The sequence below is a fragment of the Pan troglodytes genome, chromosome 9 (genome assembly GCF_028858775.2).
Source record: "Pan troglodytes isolate AG18354 chromosome 9, NHGRI_mPanTro3-v2.0_pri, whole genome shotgun sequence".
In the NCBI taxonomy this organism is placed as follows: Eukaryota; Metazoa; Chordata; class Mammalia; order Primates; family Hominidae; genus Pan; species Pan troglodytes.
The window spans coordinates 50,635,818-50,657,412 of record NC_072407.2 but is presented as its reverse complement, the minus strand read 5'-3'; the positions used below and the strand labels follow the sequence as shown (position 1 = coordinate 50,657,412).

Genomic DNA, 21,595 nt, shown 5'->3' with positions numbered 1-21,595 from the left:
AACATAATATTAAAAATAAATTCTAGGCCGGGCACAGTGGCTCACGCCTGTAATCCCACCACTTTGGGAGGCCGAGGCGGGTGGAGCACCAGGTCAGGAGTTCAAGACCAGCCTGGCCAAGATGGTGAAACCCCGTCTCTACTAAAAATACAAAAATTAGCTGGGTGTGATGGTGGGCACCTGTAATCCCTGCTATTCAGGAGGCTGAGGCAGAGAACTGCTTGAACCCAGGAGGCAGAGGTTGCAGTGAGCTGAGATCGCACCACTGCACTCCAGCCTGGGCAATGGAGCAAGACTCCATCTTAAATAAATAAATAAAATTCTACTGATGATAAACATTTGAGTTGTTTCCTGTTTTTAGCTATCATATTCTTATATGTGTCTTTTGGTGGATGTAAACATTCACTGCTATCAGAGACAAAGTCAGGAATGTTAATGGTGGGTCACTGAGTACATGGTACGTATGTTTAGCTTAAACAGACACTGCCAGAAAGGTTTAAAGTATCTGTACCAGTTCACAGTCCCAGCAGCGTTCGAGTGCTCCAGTTGCTATAAATCTATACACCACTTGGTAATACTTATTCTTTAATTTTAGCCATTCTGGTAAAGATAGTAGTATCTGGTAGTATCTCATCTAATCTGCATTTCCCTGATGACTGAAATTTCCCCTATTAGCACCTTTTCATATGCTTATTAGCAATTTGGATATCCTATCTTATTGTTGTATTTTTTAATTTTGTGAGACAAAATCTTGCTCTGTTGCCTAGACTGGAGTGCAGTGGCACGATCATAGCTCACTGCAGCCTCAATCATCCAGGCTCAGGCAATCCTCCTGCCTCGGCCTCCGAGTAGCTGGAAACAGAGGCTCTAGCTAAGATATCTTCTTTTGTGAAGTGCTAGTTTAAGCCTTTTGCCCATTTTTACCATGGGTTTTCTTTTCCTTACTGAAGTTTTAAACATATATTCTGGATACAAGTACTTCGTTGGATATACATACTGCAAATATCTTCTCCCAGAGGTGGCTTGCCATTCTGATGGAACCTATTTTTTATTTTTTAACAAGAGACTGAATATACTAACAGACAGTGGCTATGAAGCCATTCTTAGAAGATTAACAAGAATTCTGGACAGAAATATAATTAACCATTAATCACGCTGTACTTTGACCCACTTCCTTGTAACCATTTGCATCCCTACTGTTCTACAGACAGGCTCCCTGATGTTAGAATCATAAGACTTTTGTTTAAGAATTGCTTAAGTACATGGGCACAGTGGCTCATGCCTGTAATCCCAGTACTTTGGGGGGCCAAGGTGGGAGAATCACTTTAGTCCAAGAGTTTGAGACCAGCCTGGGCAACATGGTGAAACCCCATCTCTAGAAAAAAAAAATACAAAAATTAGCTGGGCATGGTAGTCCCAGCTACTCAGGAGGCTGAGACAGGAGGATTGCTTGAGCCTGGGAGGCAGAGACTGCAGTGAGCTGAGATCGTGCCACTACACTCCAACATGGGCGACAGAGCAAGACCCAGTCAAAAAAAAAAAAAAAAATTGCATAAGCAGATCCTGAAGTACAGCAGAATAGCTGACACCAAACAGTTTAAAGGCCCCCCCACAGAGAAACCAAACCAGTGTAAGAACATAGCTTCTTCATCTCTCTGTGCCATGACTTTACCCTGCATACTTTGACCAATGATCTCCACACTTCAGCCCACTCTCAAACTCTTAAATTGAAACTCTACCCACAAACTCCCTGGGAGGCGGATTTGAGGGCTCCTCCTGTTTCCTGTTTTGGCAACCCTACAATTAAACCTCTTTTCTCTGCTGCAACCCAGTGTCTTCGCATACTCACTTGCTGCACGAAATGAACAATGGACCTGTTACAGTTACAGCTGGGCAATATATATATATATAAAGACAGAATTCTGACCCACAACCTGAAGCAACCAGCCCAAGAAGCCAACCTACTATCTACACTAATGAGTCAATGAAGTCAGACTATCTCTAGCAACTAGTCCAGGAAGCCAACAATAACCACTATGACAATTGGCCCAATTCACAATAGCCAAGATATGGAATCACCCTAAATGTCTATCAACGAAGATAAAGAAAATGTGGAAGCTGGGCATGGTGGCTCACGCCTATAATCCCAGCACTGTGGGAGTCCAAGGTAGGCGGATCATGAGGTCAGGAGTTCGAGACCAGCCCGGCCAACATAGTAAAACCCTGTCTCTACTAAAAATACAAAAAAGTAGCCAGACATGGTGGTGGTGCCTGCAGTCCCAGCTACTTGGGAGGCTGAGGCAGGAGAATCACTTGAACCCGGGAGGCGGAGGTTGCAGTGAGCCGAGATTGCACCACTACACTCCAGCCAGGGCAACAGAGCGAGACTCCTTCTCAAATAAATAAATAAATAAATAAATAAAAATTAGCCGAGTGTGGTGGCACACGCCTGTAGTCCCAGCTACTTGGAAGGCTGAGGTGGGAGAATGGCTTGAACCTGGGAGGCAGAGGTTGCAGTGAGCCAATACCACAACATTGCACTCCAGCCTGGGTGACAGAGTGAGACTCTGTCTCAAAAAACAAACAAACAAAAAAAGTGGAATATATATATCATGGAAATTAGCCACAGAAAAAGAGTAAAATCCTGTCATTTGCAGCAACATGAATGAACCTGGAGAGCATTATGTTAGGTGAAATAAGCCAGGCATGGAAAGACAAATACTGCATGATCTCACTCGTGGAATCTAAGATGTTGTTATTAAAGTAGTAGAGAGTAGAATAGGAGTTACCAGAGGATGGGGAAGTAGGGTGTAGGTTGATGGTGAGAAATTGGTCAGCAGGTACAAGGCCACAGTTAGATAGGAGGAATAAGTTCCAGTGTTCTATATCATAGCAGAATGACTGGAGTTAACAATAATATATATTTCAAAATAGCAAGAGAGGTTTTTTTGTTTTGTTTTTTGAGACAGAGTCTCACTCTGTCACCCAGGCTGGAGTGCAATGGTGCGATCTTGGCTTACTGCAACTTCCGACTCCCGGGTTCAAGTGATTCTGGTACCTCAGCCTCCCTGAGTAGCTGGGATTATAGGCATGTGCCACCTCGCCCAGCTGATTTTTGTATTTTTAGTAGAGACAGGGTTATGCCATGTTGGCCAGGCTGGTTTTGAACTCCTGGACTCAAGCAATTCACCTGCCTCAGCCTTCCAAAGTGCTGGGATTACAGACATGAGCCACCGCACCCAGTCAAAAAGAGAGGTTTTTAAATGTTCTCATCACAAAGAAACAATAAATGTTTAAGGTGATGAATATGCTAATTATCCTGAATAGGTCACTACACAATTTAGACATGCATCAAAACACGAACCCCATAAATATGTATAATTATTATGTATCAATCATAAATTTAAAATGAAAACAAAAAACCATTGGCCCAAAAGAGCTAGGACTTAATACCCTACATTTTGGTCCCCACGTCCTCCAACTTAGGACCAACTGAAGAAAGCCAAATATGCACCTCCTAACCAATCACACAGGATGCCCTGCTTCTAGTCAGCCTGCCGCCAGCTGCCCTATGCCAGGAGCCTCCAATTAGGGAAAACTTGAAACCTTCCCTTTTTCCCCCACTATAAAGCTTTCCCACTCCTCTGTCCGCTTCTGAGTCTCTGCCAAATGCAAATGATAACAGCTGACTCTTTTGCTCTGAATAGCCTGCGCTTGTTCTCATCTGGGTGCTATTTCCATATGAAAAATAGTTTTGATGTACTTTGGGAAGCTGAGGCAGGCAGATCACTTGAGGTCAGGAATTTGCAACCATCCTGGCCAACATGGCAAAACCCTGTCTCTACCAAAAAAATACAAAAATTAGCCAGGAGTGGTGGTGTACACCTGTAATCCCAGCTGCTCGGGAGGCTTGGGCAAGAGAATCACTTGAACCCTGGAAAAACATTATTTTTTGAACATAAAAAAGTGCTTACCATCAAACGAAAGATTAATAAATTATTAAAATTCAGAGAAAAGAAAATACATTTTTGCTGATCTGCAAATCATGAAGATATTCTCCTGTATTTTCTTGTAGAAACATTTTGTTTTATTGCACCACTGCATCCCATCCTGGGAAACAGAGTGAGACTCCATCTCAAAATAGATCAATAAAAATAGCTGAGTTGTAGCTCTCAATAAACAGTATGTTGAAAGTATACAATTTAATAGGATTCAACATACTTATGTATGGTAAAACCATCACCAAAAACAAAATAGTGAACCCCAATAGTTCCCAAAAGTTTCCTCATGCCTCCCTTTAGCCACTCCTTAATACCCCTTATCCTTAGGAAACCTCTGATCCTTAATCTGCAGTTTGTAGAATTCTTTCTCAATGGCTGGGCGCAGTGGCTCACACCTGTAATCCCAGCACTTTGGGAGGCCAAGGCAGGCTAATTACAAGGTCAAGAGATCGAGACCATCCTGGCCAACATGGTGAAACCCCGTCTCTACTAAAAATACAAAAATTAGCTGAGGCGTGTTGGTGTGCGCCTGTAGTCCCCGCTACTCGGGAGGCTGAGGCAGGAGAATTAACACTCTAGCCTGGTGACAGAATGAGACTCCACCTCAAAAGAAAAAAAAAAAAACTATATCAACTAAATCACATAGGCCCAGCGTGGCAGCTGACACCTGTAATCCCAGCTCTTTGGGAGGTTGAGGCAGGAGGATCGCTTGTGGCCCAAAGTTCAAGAACAATCTGAGCAACATAGTGAAACTCCATCTCTACCCCCAACAAAAAAAGGAAAAAAGATTAAATCATATAGTATATACTCTTTGCCTGGCTTTTTTTTTTTTTTTTTTGAGACGGAGTCTCGCCCTGTCCCCCAGGCTGGAGTGCAGTGGCATGATCTCGGCTCACTGCAAGCTCCGCTTCCTGGGTTCACGCCATTCTCCTGCCTCAGTCTCCTGAGTAGCTGGGACTACAGGTGCTTGCCACCATGCCCGGGTAATTTTTTTGTATTTTTAGTAGAGACGGGGTTTCACTGTGTTAGCCAGGATGGTCTCGATCTCCTGACCTCATGATCCACCCACCTCTGCCTCTCAAAGTGCTGGGATTACAGGTGTGAGCTACTGCACCCGGCCCTCCCAGGATAGGGATATCTAAACAAATTTATAGGGAGAGACAAGAAGTCAATGAAGGAGAAAAAAAAGATGTGAGAGAGGAAATAATTATTGGAATACGATGCCACAGGATAGTCCACCGTGATCAAGAACAGGTTAATGGCCTAAAGCGATCCAAACTATAAATGACTTACCTACTGGAATCTATCATTTGTAGATCTGGCTGCATTTGAAACATATACCCACTTCAGACATTCCTAATTTTGGTTAAAAAGAACACTAACAACTGTGCCATTGTATTCCAGCTTGGGTGACAGAGCAAGGCCCTGTCTCAAGAAGAAGAAAAACAAAGAAAGAAAGAAATGCGCTGCAGGATTATACTGCCCTTATCTTACACTAAAGGTAAGAATTGGATTCTCACCATCAGATTATCTACCAATGCAATCATTATAACGGCACAATGGCTCCAATGACTTTTTGTACAACTGGTAGCATTGAAAGGATTATGTAACTACAGTTATTGAGCCAAAAAGGGTGCAGTCTCCACTAGGGAAAAAGTTATCTCCCAGACCTATGTGTTCCCTTAGGTCCAGTTAACCAAGCAGTCAATTCATCCTCTACAAGATAAATGTATGTAAGGTTTACTTTACGCTTTGCTCTTTGCAAAATTCTCTTTGAGTGCTCCTATGAATACAAAGGTAAATTTGATACAAACATTAAAGAAACCTGCAATTGAACAACTTCCTTTTTTCTGCCCTTTGCTATTAACTATCCAGTTACTAAATCCTGCAACTCTTGCTATGCAATTTTTTAAAAAAGAGATGGGGGTCTCTCTATGTTGGCCAGGTTGGTATTGAACTCCTGGACTCAGGCAATCCTAATTACCCTGATTTGATCATTACACAATGTATATATTTATCAAAACATCACTGTATCCTATAAATATGTACAACAATTATTATGTCTTAATTAAAATAAAACTTTTAAAAGGCCAAGCTCGGTGGCTCACACCTGTAATCCCAGCACTTTGGGAAGCTGAGGGCAGGGGATCACATGACGTCAGGAGTTCGAGACCAGCCTGGCCAACATAGCAAAACCCCGTCTCTACTAAAAATACAAAAATTAGCCAGGAGTGGTGCCACAGCCTGTAATCCCAGCCACTTGGGAGGCTGAGGCACGAGAATCGCTTGAACTTGGGAGGCAGAGGCTGCCATGAGTTCAGACAGCACCCTTGCACTCCAGACTAGGAGACAGAGAGAAAAACCCCTACTTAAAAAAAAAAAACAAAAAAAACCTAGGCCAGGTGAGGTGACTCATGCCTGTAATCCCAGCACTTTGGGAGGCTGAGTTGGGCGGATCACAAGGTCAGGAGTTCAAGAAAAGCCTGGCCAATATGGTGAAACCCGGCCTCTACTAAAAATACAAAAAATTAGCTGGGTGTGCTGGCACACACCTGTAGTCCCAGCTACTGGGGAGGCTGAGGCAGGAGAATCATTTGAACCCAGGAGGCAGAGGTTCCAGTGAGCCGAGATCGTGCCACTGCACTCCAGCCTGGGTGACAGAGCAAGACTCCGTCTCAAAAAACAAACAAACAAAAAAACTAGGCTGGGCGCAGTGGATCACACCTGTAATCCCAGCACTTTGGGAGGATGAGGTGGGCGGATTACTTGAGGTCAGGAGTTTGAGACCAGCCTAGCCAACATGGTAAAACCCTGTCTCTACTAAAAATACAAAAATTAGCTGGGTGTGTTGGTTCATGCCTATAGTCCCAGCTACTCAGGAGGCTGAGTCAGGAGGACTGCTTGAACCCGGGAGGCGGAGGTGCAGTGAGCTGAGATTGTGCCACTGTACTCCAGCCTGGGCGACAAAAACTCAGACTCAAAAAAAAAAAAAAAAAGAAAACTAAATTAAATTAAAAAGAAAAAAAGAATCCAATCCCAGCACTTTGGGAGGCCGAGGCCGGTGGATCACAAGATCAGCAGATCGCGACCATCCTGGCCAACATGGTGAAACCCCGTCTCTATTAAAAATGCAAAAAAACGTTAGCTGGGTGTGGCAGTGCATGCCTGTAATCCCAGCTACTGAGGAGGCTGAGACAGGAGAATCTCTTGAACCTGGGAGGTGGAGATTGCAGTGAGCTGAGATCGCGCCACTGAACTCTAGCCTGGCGATAGAGCGAGACTCCATCTCAAAAAAAAAGAAAAAAAAAATCCCAGGCAAACTCAGCTGAGAAAATAGGTTATGTGACTTCAAAAAGGCGATCAGAGGCCTGCTGACACTTTCAGCAAAGAGTCTAGTCACTGAAAGTGGCAAAAGGTGATCCTGTACCAAAGTCCAGGATTTCAATATTCAGGCTTAGGAAACTAAAAAATTGCTTTCATTTATTTGTGGTCTTAATGAAGTAAAAGAAACTAATTTTATTAATTCAATCAAGGTTTTGGGGACAACACAAGTTAAAAGAGACTGTTTATATAGCATATAAATATATTCTTTGGAAACAGGGTCTCACACTGTTACCCAGGCTGGAGTGTAGTGGCGCAATCATAGCTCACTGTAACCTGGAACTCCTGGCCTCAAGCAGTCCTCCCACTTAAGCCTCTCGAGTAGCTGGGACTATAAACTCGCAACACCATGTGCAGCTAATTTAAAAAAATTTTTGGCCAGGCACGGTGGCTCACGCCTGTAATCCCAACACTTTGGGTGGCAGAGGCAGGCGGATCACCTAAGGTCAGGAATTCAAGACCAGCCTGACCAACACGGTGAAACCCCGTCTCTACTAAAAATACAAAATTAGCTGGTCGTGGTGGCGGGCGCCTGTAATCCCAGCTACTCAAGAGGCTGAGGCACAAGAATCACTTGAATACAGGGGGCGGAGGTTGCACGAGCCAAGATTGCGCCATTGCACTCCAGCCTAGGCAACAAGAGCAAAACTCCGTCTCCAAAAAAACAATAATTAAAAAATAAAATAAAATTTTTGGGGGCTGGGTGCAGTGGCTCACGCTTGTAATCCCAGCACTTTGGGAGGGTGAGGCAGGTGGATCATGAGGTCAGTTCTAGACCAGCCTGACCAACATGGTGAAGCTCCATCTCCACCAAAATATACAAAAATTAGCCAGGCATGGTGGCAGGCGCCTGTAATCCCAGCTACTTGGGAAGCTAAGGCAGGAGAATAGCTTGAACCCGAGAGGAGGAGGTTGCAGTGAGCCGAGATCCCACCATTGCACTCCAGCCTGGGCGACAGAGCAAGACCCCGTTGCCAAAAAAAAAAAAAATATATATATATATATATATATATATATATATATATATTTTTAATATAGAGATGGGGGTCTTGCTCTGTCGCCCAGGCTGGTCTCAAACTGCTCGCCTCAAGTGATCCTCCCACCTCCATCTCCCAAAGCACTGGGATTACAGTTGTGAGCCACTGTGCTAGGCCCATGATTCCAATTTTTGAGAAAGTAGAGAGAAAGAGATGTGTCAAGTAATAAGGATGTTATCTTTCCTAAAAAGATACTGTTTTGGGAAGTAAAATAGTACCAGATGGTTACCTGGTATCACCCCACACTATAAACTTCACACATCCTTCTCTACCACAGGGGCAAGTGGTTTTGTGGTTCTACTGCCAAAAGTCTATAGAGGTACCGGACCTGACAATGTATGTGACTTTCTTCTCTTCAGACTTTGCAGACTACTTACTGCTACAATTCTTGTTACGGCCAAAATGACTGTCTACATTAAGGGTGGAGACTCCTTAATAGTATAGGTTTTAAGGCCACACATCAGCTGCTAGGAGACTAAGCCAAAGAAAAAGAGCTTTTAGGTTACCACTTACTTCAAATCAAGGCCACTTTACCTTTCAGCATTCTAGTCTCTCATTTACTTTGCAACTTTTCTGCAAGTTCTTCAAATGTCTTGCCTCTTTCCTGCTAATATGCTGAATATGTAAGTTCATGTGAGCTGCTTACTATCTTGTTATTAAAATTTTCTGTCCTAGGGATATAACCCAATTACTATGTATAATTTCAGATTTTCACAAAAAAATTTATGCAGTTCCCATTCATGAATAATTGATTAAATTTATGTCACTGTTTCTAAAATGCCTTAATCAGGTAAAAAAAAATTATACTCTATAATGTTCCCACAAATATTGCTATCCCTTTAAACTTCATCTACACTTATTGTCCTGTGACTTGATACTTATAGGTTTTCTTGTCTTAGAAGTAATCTCATTTAATTAAGACCTTTCTTCATGATAAGACAGTTGAGTAATAACAAAAACTATTTATTGGACTTTAAATAGCAATTTCAATTTTGCAACATCTCTGCACATCACTTTTGCAAACAGAAATTCCTAACAAATAACACTTTGAGGTTCCCAAAGTGTAAGAGAACATGCATAGACTTGTATCAGACTAAATGGTTGTTTTTGTTTTGAGACAAGGTCTTGTTCTGTCATCCAAGGTGGAGTGCAGTGATGCCATCATAGCTCACTGCAAGCCTGGACCTCCTGGGCCCAAGTGATCCTCCCATCTCAGCCTCTCAAGTAGCTGAGACCACAGGTATATGTCACTACACCCAACTAATTTTTTAATTTTTTGCAGAGACCTGTGGGGGGGGGTCGGGTGTCTCCGTTTGTTCCCCAGGCTGGTCTTGAACTTCTGGCCTCAAACGATCCTCTCACCTCAGCCTCCCAAAGTGCTGGGATTATAGCTGTGAGCCATGGCACCCAGACCAGACTAAATGTTTTTGAACAATTACTGAAAAAACAAATTATCCCATTGTTAGATAATGCCCATAGATAATCACTGACTTCCAAATGCTGGACAGAAGATTCTATCACACTACTTAAGTGCAAAAGATAATAATGAACGAATGGAAAACAACATTTAACTAGGTAAGCAAGTTCTCTACATCTTTTACTTACTTTTGTACTGAAATTCTAATTTTAAATAAAGAAATAGGCCAGCTTGGTGGTCCAAACCTATAATCCCAGCACTTTGGAAGCCGAGGTGGACAGATTACTTGAGCCAGGAGTTTGAAACTACAGTGAGCTATGATTGCACCACTGCAGTCCAACTTAAGTAACAGAGTGAGACCCTGTCATTCATTAATTTACACTTACATACATACATACATATAGGGTTCTACTTAAATAGGCAGATAAAAAAGACATATTTATCTAAACTATCTTCCTAATCCTCAATTAAAAGCACAGACATAAAAAAGCTATAAATAAAACCCAAAGATAGAAGAAGAAATAACAAATCAAAGAAGTCAACGAAGTATTGGAAAATAAAAAGTGAATAGGCTGGGCATGGTGACTCACATAAGTAATCCCAACACTTTGGAAGGCCAAGGTGGGATGATCTCTTGAGCCCAGGAGTTTGAGACCAGCCTGGACAACATGGAGAGATTCTGTCTCTACAAAAAATAAAAATTAAAAAAAAAATTGCCAGTTGTGGTGGCATGCACCTGTGGTCCCAGCTACTTGGGAGGCCAAGGCAGGAGGATCACTTGAGTCCAGGAGTTCAAGACCAGCCAGGGAACATAGTGACACCTTGTTTCTGCAAAAAAAGTAAGTAGCCGGGCATGGTGGCATGCACCTGTAGAGCCAGCTACTGGGAGGCTGAGGTAGGCAGATTGCTTGAGCTGGAAGGTCAAGGCTGCAGTGAGCTGTGATTGCACCACTCCACTGCATTCCAGACTGGGTCAGAGTGAGACCCCGTCTCAAAAAAAAAAAAAAAGCCTCTAATTTCTTGCCAAGGCCAAGCATAAGTCTACCTATCAGCTTTCTGGATGTAACAAGCACAGTGAGAAATCAGGTAAATTGATTTTTACCATATTTATCTCCATTTGGCCTTTGTAACTGGTCCACTCACTCATCATGAAACACACAAGCGGTGTTTGGTATTTCTGAATCTGGAGCCTTCCCTGAACCTTAGCTACCTAGAACCTCCAGTCTGGAACCATTACAGGGTTCTTGGTTCAAATCAGTTCACTTCCTGTTCCAACTTCATTTCACTCCCAGGCTGCTGCTTCTTCTGCATTGTTAAACCAGTTAAAATTCCTCCTCTAGGTTTCCTTCTCCCAAAAATGTAGAGAATCTCTCCTTCTCAGCTTTTCCCATTCTATTCTTGCATGTTTACATCCATTTTATTCCTTTACTATAATTTTATTTGGCTTAAAAAGAAATGGGGCCTGGTGGCACATACCTGTAGTCCCAGCTACTCAGGAGGCTGAGGCAGGAGAATCACTTGAGTCCAAGATGCTGTAGAGAAATATGATCATGACTGTGAATACCACTGCACAACAGCCTGGGCAACAGAGCGAGACCGCATCTCTTTAAACAGAAATTTGTGCCATATCCAATTCTGCCTGTTACTTAGTATCTTTGGGACGACACAGCCTTAGGAGACCAAAAATAAAATGAATAAATAAATAAATAAATAAACAGAACAGATATATGTAGTCACTCTGTCATGTTTAACCAGAAATTTGTAATCAGTCAAAAATTCATGATATTATGGAGCTTGTATTCTAACAAGGGGGAAACTGACAATAAAAATAATTAAAATACGTTTGAAAGTATTAAGTGCTTATTAAGATTAAGCAGGGTCGGCCAGGCACGGTGGCTCATGCCTGTAATCCCAGCATTTTGGGAGGCCGAAGCGGGTGGATCATCTGAGGTCAGGAGTTCGAGACCAGCCTGACCAACATGGAGAAACCCCGTCTCTACTAAAAATACAAAAATTAGCCGGGCGTGATGGCGGGCTCCTGGAATCCCAGCTACTTGGGAGGCTGAGGCAGGAGAATCGCTTCAACTCAGGAGGCAGAGGTTGCAGTGAGCTGAGATCATGCAATTGCACTCCAGCCTGGCAACAAGACCAAGACTCTGTCTCGGAAAAAAACAAAAACAAAAACAAAAACCTCCTTGTGAACACAAATAGATGAATCTCACATAATACAAAGTGAAAGCGCACACAAAAATACACACTATGAGTGTGACTGCATCTATACCATGCTCTAGAAAAGGTAAATGTAATCTCTTGTGACAGAAAACAGATCAGTATCAGACAGGTGCAGTTGCTCACACCGGTAATCGCAGCAATTTGGGAGGCTGAGGTGGGTGGGGCATCTGAGGTCAGGAATTCAAGACCAGCCTAGCTCACATGGTGAAACCCCACCTCTACTAAAAATACAAAAATTAGCCAGGCATGGTGGTGCACATCTGTAGTTCCAGCTGCTTGGAAGGCTGAGGTGGGAGGATCTCTTGAGCCCAGGAGGAGGAGGTTGTAGTGAGCCAAGATCGCGCCACTGCACACACGCTCCAGCCTGGGTGACACAGTGAGACTCCGTCTCCAAAAAAAAAAAAGAAAACAGATCAGTATTGCTTGGGGCTGGGAGTGCAGGTAGAAATGGTAGGGGGAAAAGTTAAAGTGATAGGAATTTCCATGTTTTGATTGTGGTGGTGATTATAAGACTTATGCATTTGCCAAAATTTGTGAAACTGTAAATTTATAATGGATATAATTTATTTATGTCAATTACACCTCAATCAAGTACATTTTTAAAAAGGATTGCTCAGGTTGCTGTGTAGAGAAGACTGTTAGATATATATGGAACTAATCTAATATTAACAATGAACAGTTAACCAATTAATATTTCCTTGATTTATTCTAAAAATGAATCCCAAATTCAGTTTTTCTGAGTAACAATTCCTGGCATATTAACATTGCTTTCACATTTGTATAATGCCTACTTCAACTTACATAAAATCTATAAGCAGTAACCTCAAAACTATTACAGAAATAATAGAATGTTTTACCTGTAATTTAAAAAAAAAAAACTACTTGCTGACAAATATTCAACACTTTGGATGCTTAAAATGCGGGGTTTTGTTTTCAGGTTTTTTTTGAGACAGAGTCTCACTCTGTCGCCCAGGCTGGTATGCAGTGGCACGATCTCACTGCAATCTCCACCTGCCAGGTTCAAGTGATTCTCCTGCTTCAGCCTCCCGAGTAGCTGAGACCAGAGGCACATGCCACCACACCAGCTTATTTTTGTATTTTTAATGGAGATGGGGTTTCACCGTGTTGGCCAAGCTGATCTAGAACTCTTGACCTCAGGTGATCTGCCCACCTCGGTCTCCCAAATGCTGGGATTACAGGCGTGAGCTACCATGCCTGGCCAAAATGCTTTTTTTCCTGCCCATTTTTTTTTTTTTTGAGACAAGGTCTCAATCCTTTGTCCAGGTTAGAGTGCAGTGGCCCGATCACAGCTCACTGCAGCCTCAACCTGCTGGACTCAGGTGATTCTCCCACTTCAGCCTCAGGAGTAGCTGGGACTACTAGCATGCCACCACACCCAGCTAATTTTTTGTAGAGATGGGGCTTTGCCTTGTTGCCCAGGCTGGTTGTGAACTCCTGGGTTCAAGCAATCCTCCCGTCTCAGCCTCCCAGACTGCTGGGGATTGCAGGCATGAGCCACTGCGCTTGGCCTTAAAAATGCTCTTAAATTCAGGCCAGGCACGGTGGCTCACACCTGTAACCCCAGCACTCTGGGATACCGAGGCGGGCATCACCTGAGATCAGGAGTTCGAGACCGGCCTGATGAACATGGAGAAACCCCATCTCTATTAAAAATTAAAAAAAAAAAAAATTAGCCAGGCATGGTGACACATGCCTGTAATCCCAGCTACTTGGGAGGCTGAGGCAGGAGAATTGCTTGAACCCAGTAGGCGAAGGTCGCGGTGAGCTGAGATCGCGCCATTGCACTCCAGCCTGGGCAACAAGAGCAAAACTTCTTCTCAAAAAAAGCTTTTAAACTCATGTTTATCATGAGAGAACATGTAGGTTTTGGAAGCATTAAAATTTAATTTATAATTTTACATTTCTCTGTATTTATTTATTTATTTTTTGAGACAGAGTCTTGCTCTGTCGCCCTGGATGGAGTGCAGTGGTGCAATCTCGGCTCACTGCAACCTCCGCCTCCCAAGTTCAAGTGATTCTCCTGCCTCAGCCTCCCAAGTAGCTGAAATTACAGGCACCTGCCATCATGCCCAGCTAATTTTCGTATTTTTGTAGAGATAGGGTTTCATCAGGTTGGCCAGACTGGACTCAAACTCCTGACCTCATGTATCTGCCCACTGCGGCCTCCCACAGTGCTGGGATTACAGGCGTGAGCCATCACGCCCGGCCCGGGCTAATTATCTTATTTTTAGTAGAGATGAGGTTTTGCCATGTTGGCCAGGCTGGTCTCGAACTCCTGGCCTCAAGTGATCCATCCACCTCGGCTTTCCACAGTGCTGGGATTACAGGATTACCGCATCCGACCTTACTTCTTAAGCTAACAGTGGAAGAGCAGATACAATCCTTTCCTGACATAGTCCTTTTTTTCTATAGCAAATGTTTACATCTTCCTCCTAACACTGTGGTTTCAAAGGGAGCTGTGCAATAAATGAAGATGGGGAAAATACTTCTTTATAGTATAATACAATAAATAAATGTAAGAATAGCAGACTTAGAAAATGACAATTTTGTAACCATTATAGGAATAACTGGTTCAAGCAAATCATCAAGGAATGCTAAAATTTCTGGGTGAAACTTTATTTACAAATGAGATATTTACACAATCTATGGGAACACAGGTTACTACTTATTAATTACAAAGAGAAACCTGGTGGATACAATCTTAACAAAGTCATCAAAGATAACATACTGATATTGGGGCTCAGAAATCAATACCCAGGCTGGGCGCAGTGGCTCACGCTTGTAATCCCAGCACTCTGGGAGGCGGAGGCAGACGGATCACCTGAGGTCAGGAGTTCGAGATCAGCCTGGCCAATATGGTGAAACCCTGTCTCTACTCAAAATAAAAAATTAGCCAGGCGTGGTGGTGCGTGCCTGTAATCTCAGCAACTCGGGAGGCTGAGGCAGGAGAATCATCTGAACCCAGGAGGTAGAGGCTGCAGTGAGCTGAGGTTGTGCCACTGCACTCCAGCCTGGGCACAAGAGTGAAACTCCCGTCTCAAAAAACAAAAGAGGCCAGGTGCGGTGGCTCACGCCTGTAATCCCAGTACTTTGGGAGGCCGAGGCGGGTGGATCACAAGGTCAGGAGATCAAGACCATCCTGGCTAACATGGTGAAACCCTGTCTCTACTAAAAACACAAAAAATTAGCTGGGCATGGTGGTGGGCACCTGTAGTCCCAGCTACTTGGGAGGCTGAGGCAGGAGAATGGTGTGAACCTGGGAGACGGAGCTTGCAGTGAGCCGAGATCACACCACTGTACTCCAGCCTGGGCGACAGACTCTGTCTCAAAAACAAACAAACAAACGAAAAAAACAAAAGAAATCAATACCCCCAAATATGGCTATGCTAACCAAAGAAGCCTCAAGGTATCTCTGACACCTCACTCCATCCACACACGTTCTCTTCCAAAGCATACAGTAAAGCTTAAATTCCTTTATGCGCCTAAAATCCAGACCCACCTAAAGGAACAACTGTTCTTCTGTATGTTGTAACACCACAAATGTAACCACACCTAAATGGACCCTTTCACAAGATAATGTGCAAGTTAATCTCTGTTCCCTGATCCATTCATTCTCCCTAGTAATCCCCTCAGCGGAATTCCTCTTCTCCAGGTTTCCATAACCTGTTTTGCCAGAATGGTATATAACCTCTGAACCACCTTGGGGGATGGGCAATCACTCTGTGATAAATTTGTATGCCTTGGCCAGCCCAGTGACTCACGCCTATAATCTCAATACTTTAGGAGGCCGAGGCAGGAGGATAGCTTGAGCTCAGGAGTTCAAGATCAGGCTGGGTAACATTTATCTACAAAAATACAAAAAATTGGCTGGGTGTGGTGATGCTCACCTATAGTCCCAGCTACTCAGGAGGCTGATGTGGGAAGATCACTCGAACCCAGGAGGTATGGCTGCAGTGAGCTGTGATCATGTCATTGCACTCCAGCCTGGGTGACAAAGCAAAACCCTGTATCAAAAAAAAAAAAAAAAGAAAGAGCAAGCTATAGCAAAAGTACCTTAGGAAAAAAAAAAATCTGTATGCCTTTTTTTCCAATTCATATGCCTTTTGTGAGTTGATTTTTCTTTTTTTTTTTTTGGTAGCAACGCGATCTTGATATGTTGCCCAGGCTGGTCTGGAACTTCTGGCTTCAAGTGATCCTCCCATCTTGGCCTCCTAAAGTGTTGGGATTAGGATTACAGGTGTGAGCCACTGAACCTGGCCTTGTGAATGAGTTGATTATCTTTTGGAGACAAGGTCTCTGTTGCTCAGGCTGGAGTGCCATGATGATCATGGCTCACTGCAGCCTGGACCTCCCAGGCTCAAGCAATCCTCCCACCTCAGCTGGGACTACAGGTGCACACCACCATGCCCAGGTAATTTTTAAATTTTTTTGTAAAGACAGCATCTCACTATGTTGCTCAGGCTGGTCTCAAACTCTTGCGCTGAGGCAATCCTCTCACCTCAGCCTCCCAAAGTGCTATGATTATTACAGCATGAGCAATCATGCCCAGCCAATGAGCTAATGAGCTGATTTTTTCAAGGGTGAGGGGGAACTTTCACCTTGGCCTGGACAACAATTGAAGAAACTGACTTCACATCCCTTCTGATGTGATGTATTACTTACATAGCTTTCTTGCTAAAACTGTATAACCTGAAACTAAGTATGAGGAAGTGACTGGACAAGCTCAAATTGAAAGGCCGAAAATTTAATAATATAATGGGCTCGTCACTCTTCAAAAACGTCAGTGTTATAAAAGACCAAAAAAAAAAAAAAATCTGAAGAGCCGTTTTGGATTAAAGGAGAATAAAGTGTGACAACTAAATGCAAAGCTTGATTCTGGACTGGTTCCTGGATTTTTTAAAAAGTTTCTGTGAAGGACAGTACTGAAACAACTGGCAACATTTGAACCCAACTGTATACTAGGTAACAGTATTGCATCAATATTAAATTTCCTGAATTTGGCTGGTTGTGGTGGCTCACCCCTGTAATCCCAGCACTTTGGCAGGCTGAGGAGTGTAAACACTTGAGGTCAAGAGTTCGAGACCAGCCTGGCCAACATGGCGAAACCCTTTCTCTAGTAAAATACAAAAATGAGCCAGGTGTGGTGACGCATGCCTGTAGTCCCAGCTACTCAGGAGGCTGAGGCAGGAGAATCGTTTGAACCCAGGAGGTGGAGGTTGCAGGGAGCCGAGATTGCGCCACTGTACTCCAGCCTGGGTGACAGCGAGACTCCATCTCAAAAAAAAAAAAATTCCTGAATTTGATAAAATTACATTTTAGTCCACATTCTTATTCATGAGATATAAGTAACATCTCTGAAGGGTTCAGAAAAAAAAAAAAAGAATAAGAATGTGTAAATATAATGCAAAAATAATAGTTATACAATATATAGGAGAAAGAAAGTAATGTGGTAAAGAGTGAACAATGTGCAAATCTAAGGGAAGAGTACATAAAAATTCACTGTAATATTCTTCCAACTTTTCTGTAGATTTGAATTAAAAAAAATCAAATTAACAAATAAAAAAACTAGTTGCCAGCCAGGCACGGTGGCTCAGGCCTGTAATCCCAGCACTTTGGGAGGCCAAGGCGGGCAGATCATCTGAGGTCAGGAGTTCGAGACCAGCCTGGCCAACATGGTGAAACCCCATTTCTACTAAAAATACAAAAATTAGCCGGCCATGGTGATGCACACCTGTAATCCCAGCTACTTGGGAGGCTGAGGCAGGAGAACTGCTTGAACCCGGGAGGCAGAGGTTGCAGTGAGCCAAGACTGCGCCACTGCACTCCAGCATAGGTGACAGAGTGAGACTCTGTCTCAAAAAAACAAAAACAAAAACAAAAAAAAAAACTAGTTGCCATCATATGGTCCATAATAGAGTGGAGAAAAACTTTCACCCAGCATAAATGTCTTCTAAAATTAGGTCTCTTTCTTTATGGACGTACTTCAAATGCACTTTTTCTTTTCTTTTCTTTGAGACGGGGTCTCGCTCTGTCGCCCAGACTGGAGTGCAGTGGCACAATCTTGGCTCACTGCAAACTCCGCCTCCCAGGTTCGTGCCATTCTCCTGCCTCAGCCTCCAGAGTAGCTGGGACCCCAGGTGCCCGCCACCACACACGGCTAATTTTTTTTTTTTTTTTTTTTTTTTGTATTTTTAGTAGAGACAGGGTTTCACCGTGTTAGCCCGGATGGTCTCCTGACCTCGTGATCCGCCCGCCTTGGCCTCCCAAAATGCTGGGATTACAGGCATGAGCCACGGCACCTGGCCCAAATACACTTTTTCAAACAGCTAGAATGATGACTCTAGCTGTACTTCCAAGATTTCATCACAGCATATCCTTGCCTTAGAATGAAGGTGGCACTTGAACCACGGCCAGTCCACTACAGCCAAATCTAAAAGAAATATATACATACAGTGTATATAAACAAAATTGCACCCCGAAGATGACAGAGTTTTGTCACAGCTTGTGAATTCTGTTCAACAAGTGTTGGAATCTAATCTGCTTTGCCCCTAAAATAGCATTTACAAGTTTTGGATATGAAAAACAGAAGAGAGAAAAATACACATTATAAAAGCAGAACATACGTGTATCAGTTTTTGGATACTAAATGACAGCCTTGTTTCTCCCCTTTGATTCAGCAGACACCATGGATTATATTTTTTTCCCTTCAGTAGTCAGCAGTTTGCATGTACAGAGAAAATGGACTTACAAAAACTTTCCGCAGTAGTTTGTTCTTGCTTTAAAATTTTGTTTTTGGTTTAGATGATGAATGCATGAAGTAAGGGAGTGAATCAGTTTCTTGTTTATATTTTTTTCACTTTTAAACAACAAAAAATTATTTAAAATATTTTAATGCATTCTTGGCCAGGTGCGGTGGCTCACGCCTGTAATCCCAGCACTTTGGGAGACCGAGGCAGGCGGATCACGAGGTCAGGAGATCGAGACCATCTTGGCTAACATGGTGAAACCCCGTCTCTACTAAAAATATAAAAAATTAGCCAGGCATGGTAGTGGGCGCCTGTAGTCCCAGCTAGACGGGAGGCTGAGGCGGGAGAATCGCTTGAACCTGGGAGGTGGAGGTTGCAGTGAGCCAAGATTGCTTCACCGCACTCCAGTCTGGGCAACAGGGCAAATCCCATCTCTAAAATATATATAAATCAATCAATCAATCAATCAATCAATCTCTGAAGTGGCCTTTCATCAACAGGGTGGACTGAACTGATGCTGTCAGTTCCCCCTCCCACTACAAACACATAAAGATGTAGATAAAATGACAATAAAAATGTTCGGACACACAGCTGAACTAGAAAAATGGTAGATATTCCAGATTCCATAAAGAGTACAATCAAAGCTATAGATGTAAGGAAAATCTGATGCCAGGGAACCGAGCATGACAGTAAGAATAGGGTTGGGAGATATGACCTTAACCTTATAGGTAGGTAAAAGCCCTGTACCCTGCATAAAGCCCAACAGCCAAGTGCTCCTTTCCTTGATCACAGATGCTCAAAGAAGCCTGGAGAAGCCACAAAGAGGTTTGCCATCTATCATGGCAATGTTGAGAGGTGGGCAAGTGCTCCCAAAATATTAAAAGCACAAGTCAGAAGAGCACATAAATGTAAGATCCATAATCAAACTACCTACGTGCATAAGGAAATGAAAACCCAAGAAATTAACCTAAAAATTAGTGTAGAAACACTGAAACCCCAAGAAACAGGTAGAAACAAGACTGAATAGTATTGGGAGAAGCTTTCACAGTTCTGAATCCACAGCCTGCTGCCAGTACACACCGATAACTCTTCCCCCTAACTCTGAAGTAGACAAATTCATCATTTTATAAACTACAGAGTTCATGTAAAAAGAAAGTATCAACAACTCAAAATAATAAACAAATATGGCTGGGCGCGGTGGCTCACATCTGTAATTCCAGCACTTTGGGAGGCCAAGGTGGGTGGATCACGAGGTCAGGAGTTAGAGACCAGCCTGACCAACATGGAGAAATCCAGTCTCTGCTAAAAATACAAAAATTAGCCGGGCGTGGTGGCACGCACCTGTAATCCCAGTTACTCAGGAGGCTGAGGCAGGAGAATCGCTTGAACCTGGGAGGCAGAGGTTGCAGCGAGCCAAGATCGCACCACTACACTCCAGCCTGGGCAACAGAGCAAGACTCCGTATCAAAAAAAAAAAAAAGAAAAAAATGTAAAATGATTCTTAACTATTTCTTTACTATTTCTTTCACATGTATGAATCAAAAGTGAAAGCAGCATTTTCCAAAACAGCAATACTAAGTTATTACTTCTTTCATTTTATTTTTCTGCTTCACAGGTTTCTATAAGTTATGACTTCTATGAATTCTTGATTTACCTTTACTTTTACTGAGGAGACCCTGTTAAGTCAACCATGCACGTTAATTGAGTTGTTTTTCTTTTTCTTGAGATGGAGTTTCACTCTTGTTGCCCAGGCTGGAATGCAATGGCATGATCTCGGCTCACAGCAACTTCTGCCTCCCCAGTTCAAGCGATTCTCTTGTCTCAGCCTCCCGAGTAGCTGGGATTACAGACATGCGCCACCACGCCCAGGTATTTTTGTATTTTTGGTAGAGACAGAGTTTCTCCATGTTGCCCAAGCTAGTCTCAAACTCCCGACCTCAGGTGATCCGTCTGCCTCAGCCTCCCAAAGTGCTGGGATTTCAGGTGTGAGCAACCGCGCCCAGCCCAATTGAGTTGTTTTTCCAAGCAGTGGTAATTCACATTCTCATCCCTTCTCTATGACCAAGGGCATACAAAAAAATACCAGGATAAGAGAGATTGCCAGGCCTGGCGCGGTGGCTAACGCCTGTAATCCCAGCACTTTGGGAGGCCAGGGTGGGTGGATCACCTGAGGTCAGGAGTTGGAGACCAGCCTGGCCAACTCGGTGAAACCTCATCTCTACTAAAAATACAAAAAATTAGCCAGGCGTGGTGGCGGGTGCCTGTAATCCCAGCTACTTGGGAGGCTGAGGCAGGAGAATTGCTTGAACTCAGGAGGGGGAGGTTGTTGCAGTGTGCCGAGATCATGCCACTGTCCTCCAGCCTGGGCAACAAGAGTGAAACTCCATTGCAAAAAACAACAACAAAAAACACAGACAAATTGCCTATGTAACCTATATTGGTCCTCAGAGGAATTTTTTTTTTTTTTTTTTGAGACAGAGGGGCGCTGTCTCCCGGGCTGGAGTGCAATGGCGTGATCTAGGCTCACTGCAACCTCCGCCTCCTGGGTTCAAGCGATTCTCCTGCCTCAGCCACCCGAGTAGGTGGGATTACAGGCGCCCAACACCACGTCCAGCTAATTTTTGTATTTTTAGTAGAGACGGGGTTTCACCTTGTTGGCCAGGCTGGTCTTGAACTCCTGACCTCATGATTCGCCTGCCTCGGCCCCCCAAAGTGCTGGGATTACAGGTGTAAGCCACCCTGCCCGGCCCCTTCAGAGGA

At 43.4% G+C, this 21,595-nt stretch overlaps 1 protein-coding gene across 46 annotated transcripts in view; it reads right to left on the bottom strand.

Moving 5' to 3' along the window:
* Positions 1–21,595, bottom strand: part of ATG13 (autophagy related 13) — a 57,317-nt gene that overhangs the window by 33,112 nt on the left and 2,610 nt on the right. For 16 of the 46 annotated variants that reach the window (XM_009460138.5, XM_054661047.2, XM_009460150.5 and 13 more), the window contains 1 exon segment: positions 11,313–11,368. The exons of 15 other annotated variants lie outside the window; for them this stretch is intronic. The gene's annotated coding sequence lies outside the window, so the exon portion shown is untranslated. 46 annotated transcript variants of the gene reach the window in all.